This window comes from Cygnus olor, chromosome 1 (genome assembly GCF_009769625.2).
Source record: "Cygnus olor isolate bCygOlo1 chromosome 1, bCygOlo1.pri.v2, whole genome shotgun sequence".
Lineage (NCBI taxonomy): Eukaryota > Metazoa > Chordata > Aves > Anseriformes > Anatidae > Cygnus > Cygnus olor.
Window position 1 is genome coordinate 52,638,322 of NC_049169.1, and position 12,258 is coordinate 52,650,579.

The window sequence follows — 12,258 nt, forward strand, 5'->3', positions numbered from 1 at the left end:
AGTTGCATTAAGGAGACAGGAAACTGATTCTCACCTCTGTTTCATGGCAGCCTGGCATAAATAGGTTCCCAAACCTGGAAAAGCAGGGAACTAACTGTGTCAGTACCACTGAACAAAGTGGATCTATGCCAGCCCATCATAGATTGGCAAACTGTGTCTATCCCTCACTGAAGCTGCTTGCAGGAAGCACCTATTGTGTGGATGCAGTATTTGGTCAGCATGCCAGCTACCACCCAGCACCCACTACAGTGAAATCCCCTACAGATCAGGCACCTTTCCCTGCCACAGATCCAAGAAGCTGTTGAGCATCCACTGTAGTTCCACTGAATTTACCTCTGATTTGAAAATGACTACCCTTAATCTTCCACTTAAGCACTGTGTCTGAATAGCATGTGAGCCAAGGAAGTGTTTGGCCCTAAGTATTTCAGGTTTTCTGAAATCAAATCTGAGCTAGTAAGAGATACAAATCAGTAACAGTGCTTTCCATGTAACAAACTATTATTCCTGTCATTTAGCCAAGCAGAGAAGTTGAGGGTCATTACATTTCAATACAGGCTCTCTTAACTTTCAGTGTTATTAAGACCTTGTGAGTCACTCAAAATAATGATTCCAAATGGGGGAAGGAAAGTAAGGTATATAATGGAACCTGCAGACATGGAAGAAATTTTATTACTCCTAGGAGGCACTATAAAGAAATGTCAGACTGGACACCTACTGAAAAGTGCTGGAACCAGTGTCTTTCTGTAAAAGTGAGTACATGCTCAAAATAAATTCATTAAACTAATGTTTATTAATATAAAAACAAGAGGGATTTTTATGGGGTGGGGGGTAGGAGGGTGGGGATTCTCATCTGATATTTACTCTGGTTGTTATTTTTCTGTAGATTAGACCAAATGAAAAGTAGTTATTCCTTTAATTTTTGGATCCTATAATACTATAAAAGTACTCTTCACCTAAATTTTTCTGTAATTAAATGCAGCCACCCTTCTGGAAGAAAGAGGCAACTACCATAATCCAGAAGCTCCCATTACAATTAACCAATTTTTCTAGTCTATTTCCTTTCCAATGAATGCTCTACCTTACAACTTTCATTTTGTTTTGTATTGGTTTTTTAAATATTAGACAAAGAAATTCAGAGAGAATTCATGCAATTTCATTTAGGTGTCCTTGGCTGGAAACAAACTCACTTCCCAGAAGTAGTTCTTGTAATGCAAGGAAAAGTAGTGGTTTAAATACTCATTATAGTCCTTCATTTCAAAGTCAAAATGTTTAAACAATAATACATTATCAATATTACTTTTAGTAATTTATTGAAATTAACAGCAGAAGACTGTTGGATGTCTGATACGTTTAACAGTAGAAATCTGATGTGTCATAGCCACGGGCAAAATGCCTGTCAGAAAATTCTTTTTCTTTCTTTTGGTGAGGGGTGCCTTCAATATGCATAGAATAGTGGTTATGATAATCAAGTTATTTTTCTTTTTTTATTTCAGAGACATCTAATTTCCTGTCTTTTACTGATGTATCCAGGGGCAAAATGAAGTTCCGAGAAATCCCCATTTCATCACATTTCATTACAGGTCAGTTTTGCATTCCTAAATTTTATAGGAGATAGTACTGGTCACACAGGTCCTTGTGACTGAATACTTAATATATAGTCATAATGGAGAATTGTAGTTGAGCCAGTCCTGAACAACCACTGGCAGTTTGCTGCACCATTATTTAAAGACATGAACTGTGTCTCCAAAGTCCTGTCTTTACATTTCACATCCCGTTTACTTTTCACATAAAATCAGGTAATCTGGCATGTAGGTTACCAGACTTCTTGTAAAGACTTTTTCTGCTTTTATTTTTTCCTTCTAAATGGTCTGTATAGGTTTCTGCTTATTTCATTTCATTTTGAGATACCATATTGATGTGCATTACTGTTATTTTATTAGAAACTACATCTTCTTGTCAAACGAATGCAATCAGGATTGATTTTGGTCAGCCTGGTCTAGAACATAGCAGGGTTTTGCCTCATACTGTTAATCTATTTGGTAAAAATATTCCACCTTCTTCAAAAGGCATTTATTATCTTTGATTACCTTTTTTTTTTCTTTTCTAGAAATGGAGAATCTGAATCACAGAGTATGATTTTAAAAATCATTATGTTTTAATTAGCACATGTTTACCAATTCATATTTTACCTTTCCCAATTAATATAGAGATGAATATCAAAATTAATGAGAAAACTGTAGGTTTAAGCACTGTTTTCTTCTCTCATCAGTGAACTCTCTAGGTGCTAAATGATAAGCTCAAGCAAATCTCTATCTACTAATTTAAAAAGTTGTCACTCCCTGCTATCCACTCCACCCCTCTGCAGATGGTCACTCACTGTCTCCAATGGAATATAACTGGGAAGGAAAAAAAAAACACATATTGTTCATATCTCCATGTTTTAGTGGAAAAATCACCCTGTGGCACCTGTCGGCAGAGAGACAACGAACTAAAAAGAAAGAAGACACAACTTTTAATCATCATGAAGTGACTCCCTGGACAGCTTTGTGGTGGTCCTTCAGGATCATCCAGAGCTGCACTGAGACACTCACCATGATGATGAGCCTTGGTCTGCCTCAAGTTTCTCCTTTGATATTTTGTAGGACATCTGCAGGTCTTTTTTTATACGTACTTGTTGTTTGTTCCTTTAACATCACCATTTATATATGCCATTTCCAACATCCAAATAAATACTTGGATAAGTTATGTCTGCGGATAGATTTCTGAACATCCTCCTCCTCCTCGTCCTCACACACCTTCCTTTGTTCAGGCAGTTTTATAAGGTTTATCTTTTATTATTTTATTTTTCAGCTACAGCTCCACTTTGTAGCAAGATTTACTTCTGTGTCAGGGCATATTTCAGCAAAGGTAACATAAATGTCCAAAGTATGATGAGAGTTTATGTTACAATGGAAGGATTTTATTTTTTTTTTGGTGATGGTGGTTGGTTGGTTGGTGGTTTTGTGTGTGCCCTACAAGCAGAAGTGAACAAAAGCAATCACTTTCAAAGCTGGGAGTATTATACAGTTTTCTGGAGGATTCCTACCTCTGTAGGCAGGAACAATGTAGTATGTACCTGATATACACTAAAGCAAAAGGTAAAAAAGGTGGTTTAACCTGGTTAGTCTGGAATCAAAAACAGAATGAAAACCTTATTGTACATGCCTGAAAGAGGTATTGACACATTATAAATCATTGTAGTCCTCTGTCTCCTCATAGGCAAGACAGAGCACCTCTTTTCAATTAGGAAAAGAATGCAAGCCTTTGAGTCTGCCTGACTGTCTTTCCATTTTGGACATGGATTTATCACACAATTCTCAGAATTCAAAAAGGAAACTCAAAGTGCTAGTTAACATTTTTATGATTTGTTTACTTTGAAAAGCTGCATCTAACCACACAGTCTACTTAAATTGAAAGAAAAGAAACACACACAAAAAATACGTATCAGAGGAATCTTCTGTTTGTAGAAAAATATGTTTTCTATCACAAGGATGAGATTGTGCCAAAAACTTGTTATGATTTCCCAACATTTTGTAGTATGTGAGGTAAAAATATGCACCTTTTAAGAAATTACAGTAAATACATCTGTAGCCTGCTTTTGTTTTCCTAAATATGCGAAGTAAGATTAAAAATTATTTTTCTTCATATCAAAATGAATATAGTATCAATAAATACAGAAGTTTCTCAGATAATAAGCACCATAAATCTACAGTTTATTATGCCTTAAAATGTTCTATTTACATGTAGAAACCTTACTGAAGGCAATGGCAGGAACGATGTTATAATTTTCATAAAACGAAGACATTGTGAAAAAGTCAGTGTCCAAAATGTTTTATATGTCAAAGTTTGGAATCACTTACACCTTTCAAGTTCCATTGAATCCAGACATTATATAATGTGAGCAAAATCTTCACTTTAAAATTGTTCAGAATGTAGTCCCTTAAAAAAAAAAAAAATGGTAAGTGTCCCAGCAAGAGTGATGCTGAGGCTAAAATGAGTCCAGGCATTCCACTGTGCTGTAAAGTCAGCATTCCTCTCATCCCATGGGGTTTAGAGGAAACATCTCCTTTTTGAGACAGACATTCCATGTTTGCCACAAACAAGAAGATAATTTGGTATGTTACTCAACAGAAAGATGTTATTCTACAGAAATAAATAAATAAACAAATAAGACCACGGAATGAAGTTTTATAACTAAATTTGAAGTGGAATTTCTGGAGCTGATACACATTTAAATATAACTTCATCTGAGAAGATACAAAACTGCAAACATCCTATAAAGATCATAGCATAAGGAAAGTATTTAAGAAATCTCTTTTTTTTTCCCTTAGACAATTTTTCTATACTGTTAACTCCCTTGTGTTTTTCTTTTAATTAAAAATAAAACAAGGTGCAAAAACTGACAATGGTTTATAATTTTCATAGTCACCTATAGCTTTCACATTCTGCTACCACACTTCCATCAGAAATTCTGTAGAGTAAAACAAGAAGTTAAATGCATAAGGGAAGTGCTAATGTCAATGTTGTGGTCTTTTTTATTATTATTATTATTAGTGACATCATGAAAATATCAGATAATTTTTAATGATTTGTTTAAATCTAGTTAGAGACCAGTAAAGACTAATATACTAGCTCCTCTATTACTTAATTTTCTAGTAAAATACATTGCAGAAAGAGCAGTATAATTTTTCAGCCTCCATCTAGTTATGTATTTTTGTACTGACAAGTCCATAATATGTCACAGATTTGTTACACAAAATCATCAGCAGGCAGTAATCATACCTAGTTGCTTGTTCTTAAGGCAAAGATTAACACTGAGAAGATTAGTAACTCTCATTTAGCATGAAGATTGCTCACACTTAGATTTAGATTGTTGCAGATTCTAAGAAAATGAAGTTCCTTAAAATTTGCTGTGTTTTTAAGGTTTGCTTTACAAGTAAAAGTGTTAGAACAACATTCTTCTTCAACTTGCCGAGGCGATCGGCTCCGGGGCAGACGTGTTCTGCAGCGGAGCAGGGGATCGGGACAGGCAGGGCTTTTTTTTCCAACATGGAGGCCGCTCGAGGGAGCCACCAGGACCCGGCAGCCTTCGCGACGGAGGCTGACGAGGCGTAGGTGGAGCCAGCAGCACCCCCTCCCCGGCCGTTCAAAAGCAGCCCCTAGGGAGCGCGAGCGACCAGGAGTGCGGCGAACAGGGCGGGCAAACAGGGCGTGGCGCGTCAGAAGCGAGAGGCGCGGCAGTTCACGCAGGCATTGCGAGCAGGGAGGGCGGAGAGGGCAGAGTTTCCCCCCGCCCATAAGAACAACACCTTTAACGGCTGTCTACTGCTAACTAGGCTGCAATGGTCTACAGCAGGCAGAGCGCTCTCTCTAGAAAGTCTGTAACCACCCAGACTGACTGCCTGCTCAACAATGCAGCAGTTCAGGTCTCTGGGTGCAGGGAGTGTCTGAGCCTGTTGCTGCCATCTGAGGGAGGCAGAGGCTCCGTGTGTGTGAGGTGCGAGCAGGTGGATGACCTGGTCTGCCTGGTGGCAGAACTCAAAGAGGAGGTGGATAGGTTGAGGGCTATCAGGGAGTGTGAGCGGGAGATAGACTGGTGGAGCGACTCCCTGCAGGGCCTGAAGGAGAGGTACCGGGGCGAGACACCCCAAATGAGGGTGGACCCCCTGCCCTGTCACTGTTGAGCAGAGGGAGAGGACCTAGGAGTTGAGGAGGAATGGAGACAGGTCCCTGCTCGACCTCGCAGGCAACGCCCCCCCCCCCTACCGGCCCCTCCTTCCCAGGTGCCCATACATAACAGATTTGAGGCCCTGGAGCTTGAGAGACTGGTGGGTGAGGACAAGGTAGAAAGTCTACCCAGGAGAATGCCTAGGGCGAGGAAGCTGACTCCACGCCTCAAGATTGCCTCCACCAAGAAAGACAGAAGGGTGATCGTTGTAGGCGACTCCCTTCTCAGGGGAACAGAGGGCCCTATTTGTCGACCTGACCCTACCTGTAGGGAAGTCTGCTGCCTCCCTGGGGCCAGGGTCAGGGATGTTGCCAGAAAGCTTCCCAACCTGGTTCGCCCCTCTGACTACTATCCTCTTTTGATAGTCCAGGCTGGCAGTGATGATATTGAAGGGAGAAGCCTGAAGGCTATCAAACGGGACTTTAGGGGACTGGGAAGGTTAGTGGATGGAGCGGGAGTACAGGTGGTGTTTTCGTCCATCCCTACAGTGGAAGGGAGGGGTACCGAGAGGACACGGAAAGCCCACCTGATTAACACGTGGCTCAGAGGCTGGTGCCAACACAGAAATTTTGGGTTTTTTGACCATGGGGCGCTTTACTCGGTACCCGGCCTGGTGACCGCAGACGGGTCCCTATCTCCAAGGGGAAAATGAATCCTAGCCCAGGAGCTGGCAGGGCTCATTGAGGGGGCTTTAAACTAGGAAAGAAGGGGGATGGGGCTGAAATAAGTCTTGTTGGAGCTGTACCAGGGGGACCAATGGCAAGGCCAGGGGAGAAGGCAATGGCCCGACTGAAGTGCATCTACACTAATGCACGCAGCATGGGTAACAAACAAGAGGAGCTGGAAGCCATCGTGCAGCAGGAAGGCTATAACTTGGTTGCCATCACGGAAACGTGGTGGGACCACTCTCATGACTGGAGTGCTACAATGTCTGGCTATAGGCTCTTCAGAAGGACAGGCAGCACAGAAGGGGTGGTGGTGTGGCTCTCTATATTAGAGAGTGTTTTGATGTTGAGGAACTTGAGGCTGGGAATGATAAGGTTGAGTCCCTATGGGTTAGGATCAGAGGGAAGGCCAACAAGGCAAGTTTCCTGGTGGGGGGTCCGTTATAGACCACCAAACCAGGATGAGGAGATAGATGAGGAGTTCTACAGGCAGCTGGCAGAAGCCGCGAAATCGTCAGCGCTTGTTCTCGTGGGGGACTTCAACTTCCCAGACATATCCTGGAAGCACAACACAGCCCAGAGAAAGCAGTCTAAGAGGTTTCTGGAGAGCGTGGAAGATAGCTTCCTGACACAGCTGGTTAGAGAGCCTACCAGGGGAGGTGCCCCGCTAGACCTTCTGTTCACAAACAGTGACGGACTGGTGGGAGATGTGGTGGTCGAGAGCTGTCTTGGGCAGAGTGACCACAAAATGGTTCAGTTCTCTATTCTTGGCAAAGTCAGGAAGGGGACCATTAAAACCGCTGTCTTGGACTTCCGGAGGGCTGACTTTGAGCTGTTCAGGACACTGGTTGGCAGAGTCCCTTGGGAGGAGGTTCTGAAGGGCAAAGGAGTCCAGGAAGGCTGGGCACTCTTCAAGAAGGAAATCTTAATGGCTCAGGAGCGGTCTGTCCCCACGTGCCCAAAGATGAGCCGGCGCGGAACTAGACCGGCCTGGCTGAACAGAGAGTTGTGGCTCTAGCTTAGGAGAAAAAGGAGGGTTTATAATCTTTGGAAAAGAGGGCGGGCTACTCAAGAGGACTATAAGGATGTTGCGAGGCTGTGCAGGGACAAAATTAGAAAGGCCAAAACTCATCTGGAGCTCAATCTGGCTACTGCCGTTAAAGATAACAAAAAAAGTTTTTACAAATACATCAACACAAAAAGGAGGACTAAGGAGAATCTCCATCCTTTACTGGATGCGGGGGGAAAATTAGTTACAAAAGATGAGGAAAAGGCTGAGGTGCTCAATGCCTTCTTTGCCTCAGTCTTTAGAGGCAAAACCAGTTATTCTCTGGATACCCGGTACACTGAGCTGGTGGAAGGGGATGGGGAGCAGGATGTGGCCCTCACTATCCACGAGGAAATGGTTGGCGACCTGCTACAGCACTTGGATGTACGCAAGTCGATGGGGCCGGATGGGATCCACCCAAGGGTACTGAGCGAACTGGCGGAGGAGCTGGCCAAGCCGCTTTCCACTATTTGTCGGCAGTCCTGGCTATCAGGAGAGGTCCCAGTCGACTGGCAGCTAGCAAATGTGACGCCCATCTATAAGAAGGGCTGGAGGGTAGACCCGGGGAACTATAGGCCTGTTAGTTTGACCTCAGTGCCAGGGAAGCTCATGGAGCAGATTATCTTGAGTGTCATCACGCGGCACTTGCAGGGCAACCAGGCGATCAGGCCCAGTCAGCATGGTTTATGAAAGGTAGGTCCTGCTTGACGAACCTGATCTCCTTCTATGACCAAGTGACGCGCTTAGTGGATGAGGGGAAGGCTGTGGATGTGATCTACCTTGACTTCAGTAAGGCTTTTGACACCGTTTCCCACAACATTCTCCTCGAGAAACTGGCTGCTCGTGGCTTGGACTGGCGTATGCTTCGTTGGGTTAAAAACTGGCTGAACGGCCGGGCCCAAAGAGTTGTGGTGAATGGAGCCAAATCCAGTTGGAGGCCGGTCACTAGTGGAGTCCCCCAGGGCTCAGTGCTGGGGCCAGTCCTCTTTAATATCTTTATCGATGACCTGGATGAGGGGATCGAGTGCACCCTCAGTAAGTTTGCAGATGACACCAAGTTAGGTGCGTGTGTCGATCTGCTCGAGGGAAGGAAGGCTCTGCAGGAGGATCTGGATAGGCTGGACCGATGGGCTGAGGTCAACTGTATGAAGTTCAACAAGGCCAAGTGCCGGGTCCTGCACCTGGGGCGCAACAACCCCAAGCAGCGCTACAGGCTGGGAGATGAGTGGTTGGAAAGCTGCCTGGCCGAGAAGGACCTGGGAGTACTGGTTGATAGTCGGCTGAATATGAGCCAGCAGTGTGCTCAGGTGGCCAAGAAGGCCAACAGCATCCTGGCTTGCATAAGAAGCAGTGTGGCCAGCAGGTCTAGGGAGGTGATTGTCCCCCTGTACTCAGCTCTGGTGAGGCCGCACCTCGAGTACTGTGTTCAGTTTTGGGCCCCTCACTACAAGAAGGACATGGAGGTGCTCGAGAGAGTCCAGAGAAGGGCGACGAAGCTGGTGTGGGGTCTGGAGAACAAGTCTTACGAGGAGCGGCTGAGGGAGCTGGGGTTGTTTAACCTAGAGAAGAGGAGGCTCAGGGGAGACCTCATCGCTCTCTATAGGTACCTTAAAGGAGGCTGTGGAGAGGTGGGGGTTGGTCTATTCTCCCACGTGCCTGGTGACAGGACAAGGGGGAATGGGCTAAAGTTGCGCCAGGGGAGGTTTAGGTTGGATATTAGGAAGAACTTTTTTACTGAAAGGGTTGTTAGGCATTGGAATGGGCTGCCCAGGGAGGTGGTTGAGTCACCATCCCTGGAGGTCTTTAAAAGATGTTTAGATGTAGCCCTTAGTGATATGGTTTAGTGGAGGTCTTGTTAGTGTTAGGACAGAGGTTGGACTAGATGATCTTGGAGGTCTCTTCCAACCTAGATGATTCTGTGATTCTGTGAAAACTAAGAATTTTGGAACAAAATATGACACAGGTGAATTCCATTAACCCATTGAGTGGAAAGGAAGGAGCAAAACAGTACCAATAATAGTTGAAATAATAATAATTTAAAAAAAAGGTCAAAGATATGATTTATATTACAGTGGGATTCAATGTATGTCATTTTGCATTTTGTATTAAGTTGCAAGGAGGAGCATGGAAGAAGATATTAATCTAGAATGTTTGGTGTAGGAGAATACTAAAAGGAGGCATTATTGTCTCAAAATAAGAACTTAAGTTTATCAAAAATTAAAAGAATTCATTGTTTTGTGATAGGAAATTTTAAAATGGCATGAACATGGATTTTGTAAATAACCTTTACCTTGAATTTTTCAATAAAACACAGCAGAAGTCCTTAAAAATATCCAGAATTTTGGGCATATTTTCAATCAGAGCTAAGTTGAGGCTGTGGAGGACAGAGATAAAGGCCTCTCCTGAATCTCCAGCATGATCTGGTAGATGCTGGAGGTAGATGCTGGACGCTTGTGATCTTAATTGGACTACCTGGAGAATGGTAACCAGTAGACCTTTGATGTGGAGAGAGGGAAGCAACAGGGAAGATCTGGGAAGATTTACAATAAAAACAGAGGGGAAAAAATCACATTCTGCAATTAATCAAGTCCCCCTGTTCTCTCAAAAAATCACTAAGGCTTGTTTACGGGAGCATTCTCTAGACATAGGCATAGTCCCATACAGAGTTTAGAGGACTTGTTCCTCCACTAAAAAAAAAAAAAAAAATAGCAATCATGGTGTACCTTTGACAAATTTAAAGCATATATGATTTCTCTGAGCTTCTAGGACTATTTTGCACATATGAAGCAGGTAGTTTATCTTGTACTGGAAATGCTTGAGCTATTCTATTTTTAATGCAAATCATAACTAATTGCATACTCCTAACTGCTCACCAGCACTGTAAGCAGATATTATTTGCTACCAGTTTTTTAAAAAGAGGATACATTTGTATAACTGCAAAATAGAGAATTATAACTGGCATAGGATGTAATCAGCAGGGAGAGAAAGCTGAGTTGTATCTCAGTGCAGGGCTGCCAAGGATCACCATGTTACTCCATCTTGTTATGAAGTAACAATTAGCTTAGGTATGTTCTGTTAAAATGGACCTGGCAACAATGGTTTCCTTTTCCCTTTGAGTCAAAAAGTGTGAAAACAAACTTCTGCTCTTAAAATTTTTCCCCAAAACCGGATGAAGTATTTGGCAGTTTGCTGATGAAAGACGTTTTGTTGTATTGGTGCACAAGATTAATTCTTGATAATACTGCAGATATTTCAGTCCCGGTACCAAATCAGCAAAAATACTACTGGTAAAAGTGGACTTTTTATTTGAGTTAAACTAAGAAATCTGTGAAAGTTTGGGAGAGGGGGACACTGAAATACATATTTTTATAGGCTGATGGTGAAACAAACACAAAAAAAAAAAAAAACAACTGGAAATTTATTTGGGGTCAGCCTTGGCTTATTTGGGGGATTTTTAGACTTCTTTTGTCTTCTTCTTTTCTAGTTTACACATGTAATTCTGAAATACATAGGTCATTCAAAATTAAAATAAAAATAATTTCAATTTTGTAAATGTTGCTTAAATGCTTTTATATTTCTATAATGAAATATTTTAATTTAAAAAAAATCAAAAAATGTTTTGTTCTTTAGAAAAACTTCTCTTGTATTGTTTCTACTGAATTTCTGTGAACACACACACATGCCATATCTATGCCTGATTTCAGTCTCCAGTTACATCATTTTCCACCAAGTGAACTCATTGCCATGCAAAAATTGTTCCACTCTAAATGCAAGGGCTATTTTGATTGTCTTTCATGCTTCATTCCCCTTCTCTGAGTCATGCCAATGTTCATGGTTGTCACTTCTAGCCTTGGCTTGCACTGTGTAATTATGAGAAAAGATTAAGCTACAGCAGAAACCTGAATAGAGCATAAATGTAAATCAGAATGGCAAGTTTGCCACCTTCTGAACAGGTGCGATGTGCAGTCATTCCTTGTGTGATGGTGAGGTAGTGCTAGCTATTATCTGTAGCGGTGGCATTAATTCTGAGCAATCAACTCGCAGTCATCACGGCTGGCTCTGTGTAAAAATTACACACACACAAGATGTCACCCCCTTCTTTTCTTCTTTTGACCTGGAGAGGAAACCCAGGACAGTCTAGCTTTAATCTGTGCCCCTACAGTTTTTGATAAAGTTATTCTACTCTTTTCTCATGAATCTTGTCAATACACTAACAATCATAACTGCTGTTTCCACTTCCAATATAAAAGGCAAGTTTTTTAATTTTACTGAGAAAGCAGGATGTCCAGCTCCAGTGTGCTGCATATGTATCCAAATGAGAGCCATCTGTTGACATACAGCAGGATGTATGTTATCCTGTAAACCCTAGAGCAAATATGAGGTTAATTGTTTTTCATTTCAAAAATACCACTTTTATAAATGCAGCATAATTTGTTTTGAAGAAAAATGAAAAGAAGGAAACAATAGGTTGTGCAGAACAAAACAATTTAGTTAGGAAACAGGCATGAGAAGAGTGGGATATGTGCCACACTGCAAAGCTCATTCGCCAATACTGTATTTGAAAAATTACAATGAGCATGTCTTTCAAACATTAAGTCTTGAATGGAACAATAGCATGTAGGACATCCTGGGGCAGTGGGGAGAGGATAAATCCTTCTCCCGTCTAGGGGCTCATGACATAGCCAAACCAAATACTCATTGTGCCAATTCCTGTACCATGATGCCCTGCCAAGCTCTGACTATGGACTGGCTCACCTCTGTAGCTGTCTGCCTCGATG